Source organism: Panthera uncia, assembly GCF_023721935.1.
Source record: "Panthera uncia isolate 11264 chromosome B3 unlocalized genomic scaffold, Puncia_PCG_1.0 HiC_scaffold_1, whole genome shotgun sequence".
NCBI classification, from domain to species: Eukaryota; Metazoa; Chordata; class Mammalia; order Carnivora; family Felidae; genus Panthera; species Panthera uncia.
In genome coordinates this window covers 16,539,686-16,555,918 of record NW_026057582.1, presented here as the reverse complement: position 1 = coordinate 16,555,918, position 16,233 = coordinate 16,539,686, and positions in this window count along the sequence as shown.

Sequence of the window (16,233 nt, the reverse complement as noted above, 5' to 3'; positions counted from 1 at the left end):
AGGAGCCATTTATCTTTCAGATGATAAAAATATAGAAATATCACTACTTTGATGTGTTATTAATTGATTTTTATAACTTAACTCTCCATTTAAAAACCCTATTTCTCTAATCTTCAACTTCTTAAATAGTAGCAACTGTATCATTGTATTTAAGACTATCATTGCTATTTTTTCTATTAACAGATGCATTAGAAGCTAAATATAGCAAGGAATTGTATATCCTATATAATTAAATAAGAGAATGTTGAGGCAATGTCAGCAAAAACATTTGAGATTAAAATTATCATAGATTCACATGTATTATATCTTTTTTCTGAATTCCATTGCATTAAAGTAATTTACCTGATTCCATATAAAGGTATCATTTCATTTTTTGTTGACCAACAAAAAAATGATCAGCCTAAAATACTGATCTTCTAAGGTCTTACCAAACTTTGTATAGACTCAAGGGAAAATTGTCTATATAAAATGCACTTGGAGTGACTACTTGGTGGTTCATATGGTTAAGTGTCCAACTCTTAATTTCGGCTCAGGTCATAATCTCACAGTTTGTGAGTTCTAGCCCTGCATCGGGCTCTACACTGACAGCATGGAACCTGTTTGGGATTCTCTCTCCCTCTCTCTCTGCCCCTCCTTGGCTCATATTTTTTTTTCTCTCTCTCTCAAAATAAATAAATAAACTTTTTAAAAAGGTAAAATTTCAAAAAGTAAGACAATAAATGCACTTGGAAAAAATATATGGAAGAAAAAATTTAAAAATAATGAAATATATTCAATAAATTAAATGGAAAGAACAGAAAGGAGGAAAAAGAAAATTGCAATCCAATAGCCTTCTAAAAAACACCTCCTTCCTCCCAAAAGGTAACTTTAATTTTGAAATTTAAATGTATGTGTCAGCTATGAGAGATAGCTACTTATTTTTATTTTTATTTCAAGACAAATTTTTATTTCTTCTGACTATATTGGAAGACCAAAAGAGAAGGAGTTGGACATTTTGAAAATTGAAAAATGCCTGCATGGCCCCAACTTTTTGTAAACATTTATTAATACATTTGTTTATTTTTAAACTCTACCCTATTTCACAGAGTATTTTAAGCAGCTGAGAGTTTCGACTTCTAACTAGTGTCAGGCATATCAATATAGCTGAAGTACTTATTCTGGCCCCATTCTGTGAAGCTGCTTCTTGAATGATCTATTTATTCTGGGCACCAGAATCCTAACTACAATTGTCAATATGGTCCATCTGGCTCAGGGGAAGCACTGACAATTGAAAATATAGAGAAAACCACTAAAATTACAGAATCTGCATGATGGAATAAACCATATGCAAGTTGTTAAGCTGTTAACCTAAACACATATTTTAGTTTCAACAAACCATAATTAATAGACCAGTCTACCTACAGCATGGCTGAAATAGTTCTCAGCCAGAAGTTGGTCTGAGATTTACGTATTTTCCTGAATCTATTTAAGTGGGCTTTTTTAAAATTCTTTTACACAGTAATACCTATGATATTCTAATTCTTCGTTGCAATTGTTCAAAATTCAGAATTTCAATTATAGAATATTCACCAATGTATTTGTTTCACATCTGTTTGCTTTTTCTTAAATCCATGCAATATATAATTTTAAGTGAATTTATAATTTCCAGTGAATGCTCAATGTAATAGTCCTGGAGGGTCACTGTGCATTCATTTCCTAAGGTTTTCCTACAGAGTCCCACAACTGGATAGCTTAACACAACAGAAATGTATTCTGGCACAGTTCTGGATACTAGAAGTCTAAAATCAAGGTGTTGACAGGGCCGTGCTCCTTCTGAAGCCTCCGAGGAAGAGTCCCTCCTTGCCTCTTCCAGCTTCTGGAAGCCACAGGTATTCCTTGGCTGATAGAACCCTAGCTCCAATCTATGCCTCCTTCTCCACATGTTGTCTTCCCACTGTGTCTGTGTCTTCACAAGGCATTTTCCCCTTCTTATAATACATGAGTCATATTGGATTAGAACTCACTCTCATGACCTTATCTTTACTTACCTGCATCTGTAAGATCGTACTGCAGATAAGATCATATCGACAGGTACCAAGAATTAGGACTTCAACATATCATTTCCGGCAAGAAAAGTCAATCCATAAGAGACTAGAAATGTCCTTTTTCTCTTTGTTTTAAGGTGGAGTGGAAGATACTGACTTTAGTTTAAAAAAAAAAATTCTAGTTTTTGGAATAAAGACATTTCTGTCTCCAAAAGGTGGCATTTTGTTTTGTTCTGTTTTGGTTTGTTTGTTTTGTTTTGTAGGTAATAAAAAAGAATCCTCTATTTTATTTTATTAGTCCAGATAGGAAATACTATACGATTTTTTCCCATTTATTATTGACTATACTCAACTGCTTTAACCACTTTAGCAAAGTGACTGAGTAAACAATATTTTAATCTAAAAACGTTAATTTTAATGTTTTTAATTTAAAAACATTAATTCTTCCTTCTGGAAAAAAGAAACTGGCTTATTTTGGATTAGTCTTTTCCTTCAGAACTATGAACATAGGCAAAATGCTTGAAATTACTTTGAAGGTATCAGGAAGCTATCAACACTCTGAAAAAAAACGTTCTGAGAGTCAGTAAAGGGAGAGAAAACCCATAGCGATGACCCCTAAGAGCATTTGCTGATTTAAAAATGGCAGCTTTAGAACCAGAGCTGAGGTTTTGGCAGAGTGATTATAATGTATCCATGTAGGTTCGTCCTTGATAACAATTGTACCATCCTCATGAATCATGCTGACATTAGGAGAGGTTACGCACTTGTGGGGTGGGAGGGTATATGGGAAATCTCTACGTTCCTCTTAATTTGGTTGTGAACCTAAAACTACTCTAACAAATTAAAGTCCTCAAAAACAGCTGAATTGTCAAATAAAATATCTTTATTTTTTCTAGTGAAAATGAAGCAACATTTCACACTTCATATGCTTCAATTAAAATTTTCTTAGATCCAAATTCGCAGTCTTAAATGCTTATGTACAATCAATAAAGAAAGGTTGAAAATCAAGAATCTACTTCAAGGAGTTAGAAAAACCATAATAATTAAAAAAGAGTCAAAGGAGGAAAGAGTCAGAATAAGAGAGAGATTAGTGATATAGAAAAAACATGTGTGATGAAAAAGAGCCATAAATTAGTCCTTGGTGTTTGGAAATGATGAAGTCACAATGAGATACCACCTCACACCAGTTAGGATGGCTATTACCAAAAGAAAAGATAACAAATGTTGGTAAGGATTTGGAGAAGTCGGAATTCCTGTGTGTTGTTGGTGGGTTTGTAAAATGGTGCAACAGCTATGGAAAACAGTATGGCAGATCCTCAAAAATTTAAGCATAGAATTACCATATATTCCAGCAATCCCAATTCTTGGTATATATTCATAAGAATTGAAATCAGTATCTCCAAGAGACATCTGCACTTCTGTGTTCATTGCAAAATTAAACACAACAGTCCAGATATGGAAACAATCTAAATGTCCATCAATGGAGGAATGGATAAAGAAAATGTGGTGTTTATATACAACGGAATATTATTCAGTCTCAGAAAAGGAGGAAATTCTGCCATTTGTAACAACATAGATGAACCTGGAGAGCATTATGCTAAGTGAAGCAAGCCAGTCACAGAAGGACAAATACTGCATGATCTCACTTATTAGAAATATTTAAAATAGTCAAACTCACAGAAACAGAGAGTGGAATTGCCAGGGTCTGTTGGGGGAGAGAAATGGTGGGGGAGGGTGCTGTTTAAAATTTCAGTTATACAAGACGAATAAGTTCTAGAGAGCTGTTGTTTAATATTGTGCCTATAGTTCACAATACTCTCTCATGCACTTAAAATTTTAATAAGGTATATCTCATGCTACATGTTCTATCACAACAACAAAAAATTAAATATTGGCAATAATGAGCTTTGGTAATGATGAGAGAAATTATAACACTTATACATGGTTGATAGGAATGTAAATTGGTGCTTCTTAAGAAATCTATTTGATACTATCTACTGAAGTTAAATATACATATATATCATGACCAAGTTCAATAATTATATATGTACTTAACAGAAATGAATATACATGTGTACTCAAAGATATGTTGAAAATTATACATAGCAGTTCTATATAGTAGCCCCCAAATTAAAACAAAAACCAAACCAAAACAAAACAAAAAACAAAAGACAAAAGACAAAAGACAAAAAAAAAAAAAAAACCAAAGAACAGTAAATGTCTATGGAAAGTAAAATGGTTACATACAATTTCATACATTTATTTAATGGGAATCCAAGTAACGACAACAATGAATAATTTATTGCTATATGGAATAAAATGAGTGAATACCACAAACATGGAGAAAAAGCAATATACAAGACGTATCTACTATAGGATACCATTTTTCAATCATTTATGTTTTGGGGTGGAAAAAAGGGCATTAGTATTAATTATGAGATTACACAAGAGGACCTTTAAAGGGTATTGATAATTTCTATTATTGACTCGCATATTGATTCAAGACTGTGTTCACTTTGTGATAAATTATTAGCCTATAACACCAATTTGTACAATATTTAAAAAAATATATGTATATGTATATATGTATATATATGTATATGCATATGCATATGTATGTATATGTATATGTATGTATGTACATATACATATGTGCATGTGTGTACATATGTATATATGTACATGTATACATATATGCATATGCATATACATACATATATACATATGTATATATGTGCATACATACACATATATGTGTGTATATGTGCATATGTATGTATACATATGTATATATATGTATATGTATATGCATATTTATGTATATGTATATATACATACACATATATACATGCATATGTATGTATATGTATATATGTATGATGTATGTATATATACATATACATATATACATATATATGTATGTATGCACATATATGCATATGTATATATGTATGTACATATATGTACATAGTACATATGTATGTATGTGCATATATACATGTATACATATATACATATGTATATGTATATACATATGTGTATGTGTATGTGTATATGTATATGTATATGCATATGTATATGTATATGTATATACACACCATGGTGAATTGTTTCCATATAGTGGAGGTTTGGATCTATCATGTAAAGCCATTAACTTGTTAGACTCTTTCACTCCCTTATTCAGAATCCTGTATATCAGCCGTTGATCTCCACGATTGTTCTAATGGATGAAAACCAATGGTCCTTGGGATTTAGATGTCTCCAACAGTATACGCCTAGGGAATCACTTAGTTTTAAAAAATGGCTATTCCTCTATCATCGTATTTCCCCATCCATCTACACCCTGCTAAAGGAGATTATTTCCTGGTATAACTCAATGAACATAGCATAATAAAGCGTATCCCCACTAGAGTGAACTTAGTATTGCCAGCTCATTTGGTAAAATGGATGCACTTCACTTGTTCCCAGCTTGCAACAAAAATAATAAATAATTAGGCTTTCGTTTCACTAAAAGAAAGCTGGAGGGAACAAGTTTAAGTGATTTGCCTGAGGTTGCTCATTGGGTCGGTAGCAAGTGGGGAATGGAGACACTCAATCTCTTTCTCCAAGTGCCTGTTTCCCCTGCCAGACATGGGCTTCCAGCAAGAACTTTTCCCAGGGTAGCACAATAGAATCCGCTTGGTGGTTAAGGTCCTTGTTATATTTCATACAGGAAGAAAGAAATTGAGCACAAGCTTTCAGGATACACTGTGATTATTGCGATACAGGCTACAGTGGATTTACCCAACAGCTGTAAGATCACAAGTGCAGAGGAAGTTAGATAAAATGACTTTACGTTTAGGGGTTCAAATTTGAAGAGTCGTATTTCAAAGTGCATTAGAGAATAACAACCGAAAATAGTAATAACAATAATACCACCACAACCTAAAAGCAATGACCTTTGCGTGGTAGTTGGACTGGTCATCTGAGAAAAATCCGAGCAGCTTGTGTCTCGCTCCAGCTCAACACGTTATAAACATTCAGTGAGTCAATCCTCCCATGTAAATAGGCTGCAGATGCAGAGTTAAACAATGGGAATAATTTCTGGTGATGAAAGGTTAGGGAACCAGCCTGGATCCCTCATTGTATGCGATTGTCTGTTGCATCTGGCATCAGCTGCTTTACAAGATTTTGGCACTGCCCTGGAGGATTTACCCACCAGCCGAGTCAGGAGACACTTAACTTCTGTGACACTCATAAAACTATATAGGGAAGGCAATGGATTTCTTGTAGCCTTTAACAATATAGTTTAAGTTTAGAAAAGTTACAGTTGGGAGCCTTGTTCTCTCAGATTGATTTAAATGCTCTATGTTGGTGTTTATGGGTTCCTGCTGGGTTATAGCCATGAAGTACTCAAATGTAAGAGCTCTCGAAATAGAGAGAAAAAAAACACAACCATCAAACAACAAAGACACCTCATCTCTCACACCTGTAGTTTCCCGGGTGAGGAGTTGGTTTAGGTGAAACAGTCTTGGGCAGGGATTGAGGGAGGGCAGTTAGTTGTGACTACAGGGCTTCTGGAGGTGAATTCCAGAGAAAGAGCAATGCAGGGCAATAGTAGCTATGGAAGTCTGGATAAAAAGCATAAACTAAAAATTGGGCAAACAGACCCCAAAACCCTCAGACAGAGACAAAGGAGAAAATGTCTTCATGTGTTCGTGTTTGGGAAGGACAAACACGAATGAGGACCAAATGTTAAAAGTCTGTACAGCTCTAATTCTTCAAGTTTATAATCAGTCGACTTACCCACTTTGTATGGAACTTTGAGTGTGTGAGTCCATTGGCCTTTTGGGGAGATTGCATTTTCTTCTGGATGTTAAGACAGAATTCCATTCCGGGCCAGGTGTAAGAAGAATTTGAGGCGAATTTGCTTCCTCTACCCAGTGATAACTATGACATGTATAAATATACACAAAAACACAGGTATGTGTTTAAAGGTCAGGTTTCGGGGTGCCTGGGGTGCTCAGTCATTTGGGCGTTCGATTTCGGCTCAGGTCATGATCTCACTGTTTCATGAATTCAAGCCCCACGTCGAGCTCTGGGCTGACAGCTCGGGGCCTGGAGCGTACTTCCGATTCTGTGTCTCCCTCTCTCTCTGCTCCTCCCTTCTTCTCACTCGGACTCTCTCTCTCTCTCCAAAATAAATAAACATAAAAAAAAAAGTCAGGTTTCAAAGAAAGCCAAAGACATTCTCAAGGAGTCACAGCACTCAAGCAGACATGGCCTGATCTTCACCCATAAGCAATGACCTTATCAATCTACCTTTGGTCTTTACCTGTTGAAGAAAAGAAAATTTAATAAGGTAAACAAAGATTTAGGTCTGAAAGCTCTTGCTCCTAATACACCAGAACATAGTATTCTTGTGGAGAGGTTTGGAAATACTTCTCTGGGAAAGCTGGGATATAATTAGAACTTCAGCATCAGCTCAATCAGTGCCTTCATTTCCCTTTTGGGCATGGCCTCTGAATTACATCGTCTAGTGGCTAGTTACAGCTCCTGTACCAGTACCAAGCCCGAAAAGTTATAACTGATCAGAAAACTGAACCCTATTATTGAAGATGACCCTCCCCCATTTATCCCAATATATCCCAATATTTACCCAAGGTCTCAATCTTCCCACCTAAGCCTTCTCATGCATCTTCCTTATTACAGCTCTCTTCACCACCCACTGCACTAAAGTTTTCATCCCATCAACACACCCATTGCTTGTCTTATGGGAAACCAATTGAAATATGAATAAATGACAGAAGGATAACTAGAAAATCCTCAAACGTTTGGAATTTATTTTTGAGAAAGGACACTTCCAAAAAAAATTAAAATTAAAACATAAAAAAATAAGCACACTTTCCAATAACCCATGATTTGAAGCGATCATAAGGAAAAATAAAAAAATATTTCATCTGGATAATAGCAAAAGTAAAACATAGCAAAAATTTGGAGATGCCTCAAAAGTGATGCGTTGGAGAAACCTATAGCTTTAAATGTTTATATCTGAAAAAAAAATAAAGGTTTAAAATCAATGACCTAAGTTATCATCAGAAGCAGCTAGAGAAGGAAAAGCTGAGTAAGCCCAATGTAAGGGGGAAACTACTTGCTATAAGAGCAGAAATCAATAAAATTAAGAGAAAAATACGAAAAAAGATGAACATTCATGCTACCCTATTCACTAGCTCAAGACTCCTATCATATAGATAGACTGTTGGAGATATTCTCAGCCTTGCCGTGTCCCTATCAGACTCCACACCTCTCTCTATCACATGAAAGCTGCATACCCTACCACCACCTCCCACAGACATTGCTACCATTTTCTATTGTCACATGCATGGATTTGTTCCCAAATGCTTTCAAATCACTCCCTTATTCCCAATGTCCTATTATAATCATTTAACATCATTGTGATTTCTTCTCATGGATAAACTTTCAGATAACCTCAATTTGACATTTTTTTTTGGTGTTTTAATGTTTATTTATTTTTGAGAAATAGGGAAAGAGAAGGAGGGGAGCAGAGACAGAGGGAGACAGAGGATCTGAAATGGGCTCTCTGCACTGACAGCACAGAGCCTGATGCAGGGCTCGAACTCATGAACTGCGAGATCATGACCTGAGCCGAAGTCAGACACCAACTGACTGAGCCATCCAGGCCCCCCTGTTTACCTTTTTGAACCTGTGTTCTGCTTTGCAAATTACGTATCACTACCTGGCCAGTACCTCTAGTCAACCCTAATCCATGGCCAGTATCTCTCAATAACCGAATTCACCTTTTGGCCTCTTGTCACCAACTGCAACTTTTCCGCCTATGATCCTTCTTATTACTCGTATGTGCAGTTGAATCCTGTGGATGCTTCTCTGAGGCTCATGGCCCCTCAGTGTTCTGGACCTCTCCTACCATCAAGCAAAACATTGCACAACTGTCCTGTTTTGCATGGGTAGGTTAACCCATATCTACCCCTTCATGGCTTTTTCTCTTTCCAATGCCTGGTCTGATAAATGGAGCAGCTTGCAGTAATTGTTCAAACTGCTTCGTTATGAAGTCAATCTTGTAAGTCTTCAATTTGCCTTGATTGATGCTCAACAGTCCTTTTAATGGTGGCAAGGGATATTAAAACACCTAAAACAAAGCCCAGTGTTTATGTGCCCTGTAGCTGTGGTCTCCTCTCCAGCCACTTCTAATTTCTCTGCTCCCTGCCGCTTTGTATTACATATTCTGTGCAATTCAAGCTTTACTCATCACAGTAGTACTTGCAAATATTTTCTCTGCAAGAACCATAATTCCTGTTTAATATTCCATTACCCTGGTCATTAATCATGCAATTTTCCACTTCATTAGAACCTCTATGTGCAAAACAGGATAAAAGTCACTATTTTCTATTGTTTTTGGTTGAAAAAATAAAAATTCTTTGTAGTCTTTACATCATATCAAGCAGAACCTAAAAATATTAACAATAATTATATGTTAGCTTAATTGCTTTACTATCTAGTTTATTATTATTGTTATTATTATTAAAGAAACGTAGGGGCACCTGGGTGGCCCAGTCAGTTAAGCATCCGACTTCAGCTCAGGTCATGATCTCACGGTTTGTGGGTTCGAGTCCTGCATCAGGCTCTGTGCTGACAGCTTGGAGCTTGGAGCTTGTTTCTCTCTCCCCCCACTCCTGCTCTGTCTCTGTCTCTCTCAAAACTAAATAAACATTTAAAAAATTTAAAAAAGAAATGTATGTTTATCTTAAATTTTATTATGTATATTAAAGCATATGAGAGATGAAATGTGTCCATCTTCCAATCCTAAATTCATTCTCTAATGACAAATATTGTGGGCTTACAATTTACAATATTGCTATAATTCCTTTTTATACTTATAATACATACACAGGTCACAAGATAATGGTTTTTGCCACTTGATTTTTTTACTCCTAACAATCCAGTATCCTCTTTCTATACACAAGTATATAGATAAAATTATTTCATATTGGCAACTGGATCATGTGTTTAGGTAAATTTATAAATTGAGATCCAGAAATAAGACAAATACAATAGACACTATTATTGACCTTCCATTCTTCTTTTCTAGAGAGTAAGGAAGAGGAAAATAAAGGTTTCTCTGTATTATTAACAATGTTTTTCCCAAAATTTTGACAATTATAGCGCGAAAACAGAAAGATATCCACTCAGAATGAGATTGCATTCTCTTCAACACAGAGCTCTGCCCTAAAATCTTTTACAGAAATCTGGCTGTTGTGAGTTAAATGGCACAATTTGGCCCTGATTGTATGAATCTGTGGATAACAATGAGCTCTAATGGGTCTCAATTGTACTTTGAAAACCAGTCAGATTTCAGAAGGTTGCTTGGTTCTCCAAATTGTGAATCTCCTGCACATCAAAGGTTGATACAATCTGGTATGATTAATGGTCATTCTTATTTAACATAAAAGAGTACAATATATCAGAATGCTTCTGGTCTTGTAAGTTTTATGACTGGTTGTTACAGAATTCCAAAAGCTCACAAAGCATATAATATAGAAGGTGTGAAAAGGAAATGTTCTACTTGGGAAATAAATCTAGAAAAAGTGAAATTGCCAGTTCTCCATGAGAAAGCACACATTGCATCCTTGTAGGAGTTTGCATTTCTGACCAAACCCCATTTTCATCTTTTTATAATGATAAATTGGGACATGCGATGCAAAATGCATTTTTAGTATTATTGTATGACCTTTTGATATCTTCTAAGAATGCCTGGACTGTCTTAATCAAAGAACCAGGGTTTTCAGAGGGAAAGATTTTATTTTCTGGGAGTGACATACTAAGTTATATTTATATTATGCTAATTGCAATGAGTAAATTATGTTTTAATGGGTCAACCTCGGCTGCAAAGAAGTAGCCTACTTTTTTTTTTTTGCACAGTGTCCATTGTTATGAGACAGTCTTTCATTTGTTATTATTGTGTATTTGTCGTAATTGAGATCATGTTCTTGCTAATGACTAGAATGGAAAAATCCGAGAGAGATACACTATTCCCAGCTAACATTTATAGAATTATTTCAGAAAGCCAAGTCATATTATCTGCTTGATCTTTCCAGAGTAGTCAATTTTCTGTCACTGACACAGATTTAAATCATAACACTGAAAGGTATGAAAGGTGGTTGCCACAAGACTGCAACAGAGATGTCAGAGTGAATGGAGAAAATGAAGACGGTCGTGATCACAAGGCTACCAGTGCACTTGGTTTTCTAAGAATTAACATACCCAGAACTGTGCAGCTAATATTAGCATTGTTGCTGTAAGCTTATGGTTATATTTTATACACAGACACTGGCATACATATGTATTTATTAAAAATTATCAAGGTTTATTAATGCCTAGTAAAAAATATGATAGGATTTCTGGCTGAAATAATGAATACTTTTGAGATCAATACTGAAGTTTACATTTAATGGATAATTCTTTTCTAATGTCTTCCATTCTCACAGTTACCGACATTATCAACAACATAATAATTACCACGGCGAAAGGTATCGTGTTAAGTGTTTTATATGCAGCATATTATTTAAATTGCTATTTTAGTCAAGCAAAATAGATTTTATGTGTTTATTTTAAAGTTTAAAAAGGAAGGTGATCATATGTCAGCAGGAAAATGCAAATTAAAACAATAATGAGATAACACTACACAACTACTAGAATGGCCCAAATCTGGAATACTGGCAATGCTAAATGCCGGCAAAGATGTGGAGCCACAGGAACTCTCCTTTATTGCTGGTCGCAACAAAAATGGTACCATCAGTTTGGAAGATGGTTTGGTCGTCTGTATTACAGAGTTAAACGCATCCTTACCACATGATCTAGCAATCATGCTCCTTGATATTTACACAAAATCCTGCACGTAGATGTTAAAAATACCTTTATTCAGAACTGCAAAAACTTGGAGGCAACCAAGATGTTTTTAGGTAGGTCAATAGTTAAATAAGCTGTGGTACATCCAGATAATCTAATACTATTTTGCAGTTAAAAAATAACAAATAACAACAACAAAAAAGAGCTGTTAAGTCATGAAAAGACATGGAGGAAACTTAAATTCATATTAAAATGAAACAAGCCAACCTGAAAAGGAAACATACTGTAACATTCCAACTGTATGACATTCTGGAGAAGATACAACTATGGTAACAGGAAAATGATCAGTATTCTCAGAACCGGAGGACTGGCAGGATGAACAGGTAGATTAAACGTGGGATTTTTAGCTCAGTGAGACTATTCTGTATGATATTATAATGATGGATACATGTCATTATACATTTGTTTAAACCCCCAAAATGTACAACATCAAGAGTGAATCCGAAAGTAAACTACGGAATTTGGGTGATTATAATGTCTCAATGTAGGCTCCTCCTTGGTAACAAATACATCATTCTGGTGACTGACGTCATTGATAATGAGGGATGTCATGCGTGTATGGTGGCAGGGGTTATAGGCAAAATCTCTGTGCCTTTCTCTCAATTTAGTTCTAAAATGGTTCTAGACAGGGGACTTCGGAAGATGGCGGCGTAGGAGGACGCTGGGCTCACTGCGCATCCTGCTGATCACTTAGATTCCACCTACACTTCCCTAACTAACCCAGAAAACCACCAGAAGACTAGCAGAACGGAGTCTCCGAGTCTGCGGAGCCCAGTGCAGACGAGAGGCCCACAGAAGAGGGTAGGAAGGGCGGAGAGGCGGTGCAAGCTCCACGGACTGGCGGGAGGGAGCCGGGTGGAGGGGCGGCCTGCCGGCCAAGCAGAGCCCCTGAGTCTGGCTGGCAAAAGCGGAGGGGCCAGACGGAGTGTGTTCCGACAGCAAGCGCGACTTAGCGTCTGGGAGGTCATAAGTTAACAGCTCTGCTCAGAAAGCGGGAAGCCTGGAGGACAAAGGGAGGGAGAGCTGCTGAGCCCCCGGACGGCAGAGCTCAGCTTGGCGGGGAACAAAGGCGCCAGCGCCATCTCCCCCGCCCATCCCCCAGCCAAAATCCCAAAGGGAACCAGTTCCTGCCAGGGAACTTGCTCGCTCTGCGCAAACACCCAACTCTGTGCTTCTGCGGAGCCAAACCTCCGGCAGCGGATCTGACTCCCTCCCGCTGCCACAGGGCTCCTCCTGGAGTGGATCACCTAAGGAGAAGCGAGCTAAGCCTGCCCCTCCTGCCCCCATGCACCTTGCCTACCCACCCCAGCTAATACCCCAGATCCCCAGCACCACAAGCCTGGCAGTGTGCAAGTAGCCCAGAAGGGCCACACCACGCCACAGTGAATCCCGCCCCTAGGAGAGGGGAAGAGAAGGCACACACCAGTCTGACTGTGGCCCCAGTGGTGGGCTGGGGGCAGACAACAGGTCTGACTGCGGCCCCGCCTACCAACTCCAGGTATACACCACAGCACAGGGGAAGTGCCTGCAGGTGTGCACCACTCCAGGGACTATCCAAAATGACCAAAAGAAGAATTCCCCTCAAAAGAATCTCCAGGAAATAACAACAGCTAAAGAACTGATCAAAAAGGATTTAAATAATATAACAGAAAGTGAATTTAGAATAATAGTCATAAAATTAATCGCTGGGCTTGAAAACAGTATAGAGGACAGCAGAGAATCTCTTGCTACAGAGATCAAGGGACTAAGGAACAGTCAGGAGGAGCTGAAAAACACTTTAAACGAAATGCAAAATAAAATGGAAACAACAACGGCTCGGATTGAAGAGGCAGAGGAGAGAATAGGCGAACTAGAAGATAAAATTATGGAAAAAGAGGAAGCTGAGAAAAAGAGTGATAAAAAACTCCAGGAGTATGAGGGGAAAATTAGAGAACTAAGTGATACACTAAAAAGAAATAATATACGCATAATTGGTATCCCAGAGGAGGAAGAGAGAGGGAAAGGTGCTGAAGGTGTACTTGAAGGAATAATACCTGAGAACTTCCCTGAACTGGGGAAGGAAAAAGGCATTGAAATCCAAGAGGCACAGAGAACTCCCTTCAGACGTAACTTGAATCGATCTTCTGCACGACATATTATAGTCAAACTGTCAAAATACAAGGGTAAAGAGAAAATTCTGAAAGGAGCAAGGGATAAACATGCCCTCACATATAAAGGGAGACCTATAAGACTCGTGACTGATCTCTCTACTGAAATTTGGCAGGCCAGAAAGGATTGGCACAAGATCTTCAATGTGTTGAACAGAAAAAAATATGCAGCCGAGAATCCTCTATCCAGCAAGTCTGTCATTTAGAATAGAAGGAGAGATAAAGGTCTTCCCAAACAAACAAAAACTGAAGGAATTTGTCACCACGAAACCAGCCCTACAAGAGATCCTAAGGGGGATCCTGTGAGACAAAGTACCAGAGACATCACTACAAGCATAAAACATACAGACATCACAATGACTCTAAACCCATATCTTTCTATAATAACACTGAATGTAAATGGATTAAATGCGCCAACCAAAAGACATAGAGTATCAGAATGGATAAAAAAACAAGTCCCATCTATTTGCTGTCTACAAGAGACTCATTTTAGACCTGAGGACACCTTTAGATTGAGAGTGAGGGGATGGAGAACTATTTATCATGCTACTGGAAGCCAAAAGAAAGCTGGAGTAGCCATACTTATATCAGACAAACTAGACTTTAAATTAAAGGCTGTAACAAGAGATGAACAAGGGCATTATATAATAATTACAGGGTCTATCCATCAGGAAGAGCTAACAATTATAAATGTCTATGCGCCGAATACAGGAGCCCCCAAATATATAAAACAATTACTCATAAACATAAACAACCTTATTGATAAGAATGTGGTAATTGCAGGGGACTTTAACACTCCACTTACAGAAATGGATAGATCATCTAGACACAGGATCAGTAAAGAAACAAGGGCCCTGAATGATACATTGGATCAGATGGACTTGACAGATATATTTAGAACTCTGCATCCCAAAGCAACAGAATATACTTTCTTCTCGAGTGCACATGGAACATTCTCCAAGATAGATCATATACTGGGTCACAAAACAGCCCTTCATAAGTATACAAGAATTGAAATTATACCATGCATACTTTCAGACCACAATGCTATGAAGCTTGAAATCAACCTAGGAAAAAGTCTGGAAAACCTCCAAAAGCATGGAGGTTAAAGAACACTCTACTAAAGAATGAGTGGGTCAACCAGGTAATTAGAGAAGAAATTAAAAAATATATGGAAACAAACGAAAATGAAAATACAACAATCCAAACACTTTGGGATGCAGCCAAGGCAGTCCTGAGAGGAAAATACATTGCAATCCAGGCCTATTTCAAGAAACAAGAAAAATCCCAAATACAAAATCTAACAGCACACCTAAAGGAAATAGAAGCAGAACAGCAAAGGCAGCCTAAACCCAGCAGAAGAAGAGAAATAATAAAGAACAGAGCAGAAATAAACAATATAGAATCTAAAAAAACTGTAGAGCAGATCAACAAAACCAAGAGTTGGTTTTTTGAAAAAATAAACAAAATTGACAAACCTCTAGTCAGGCTTCTCAAAAAGAAAAGGGAGATGACCCAAATAGATAAAATCATGAATGAAAATGGAATTATTACAACCAATCCCTCAGAGATACAAACAATTATCAGGGAATACTATGAAAAATTATATGTCAACAAATTGGACAACCTGGAAGAAATGGACAAATTCCTAAACACCCACACTCTTCCAAAACTCAATCAGGAAGAAACAGAAAGCTTGAACAGACCCATCACCAGCGAAGAAATTGAATCGGTTATCAAAAATCTCCCAACAAATAAGAGTTCAGGACCAGATGGCTTCCCAGGGGAGTTCTACCAGACGTTTAAAGCAGAGATAATACCTATCCTTCTCGAGCTATTCCAAAAAATAGAAAGGGAAGGAAAACTTCCAGACTCACTCTATGAACCCAGCATTACTTTGATTCCTAAACCAGACAGAGACCCAGTAAAAAAACAGAACTACAGTCCAATATCCCTGATGAATATGGATGCAAAAATTCTCAATAAGATACTAGCAAATCGAATTCAACAGCTTATAAAAAGAATTATTCACCATGATCAAGTGGGATTCATTCCTGGGCTGCAGGGCTGGTTCAACATTCGCAAATCGATCAACGTGATACATCACATTAATAAAAGAAAAGATAAGAACCATATGA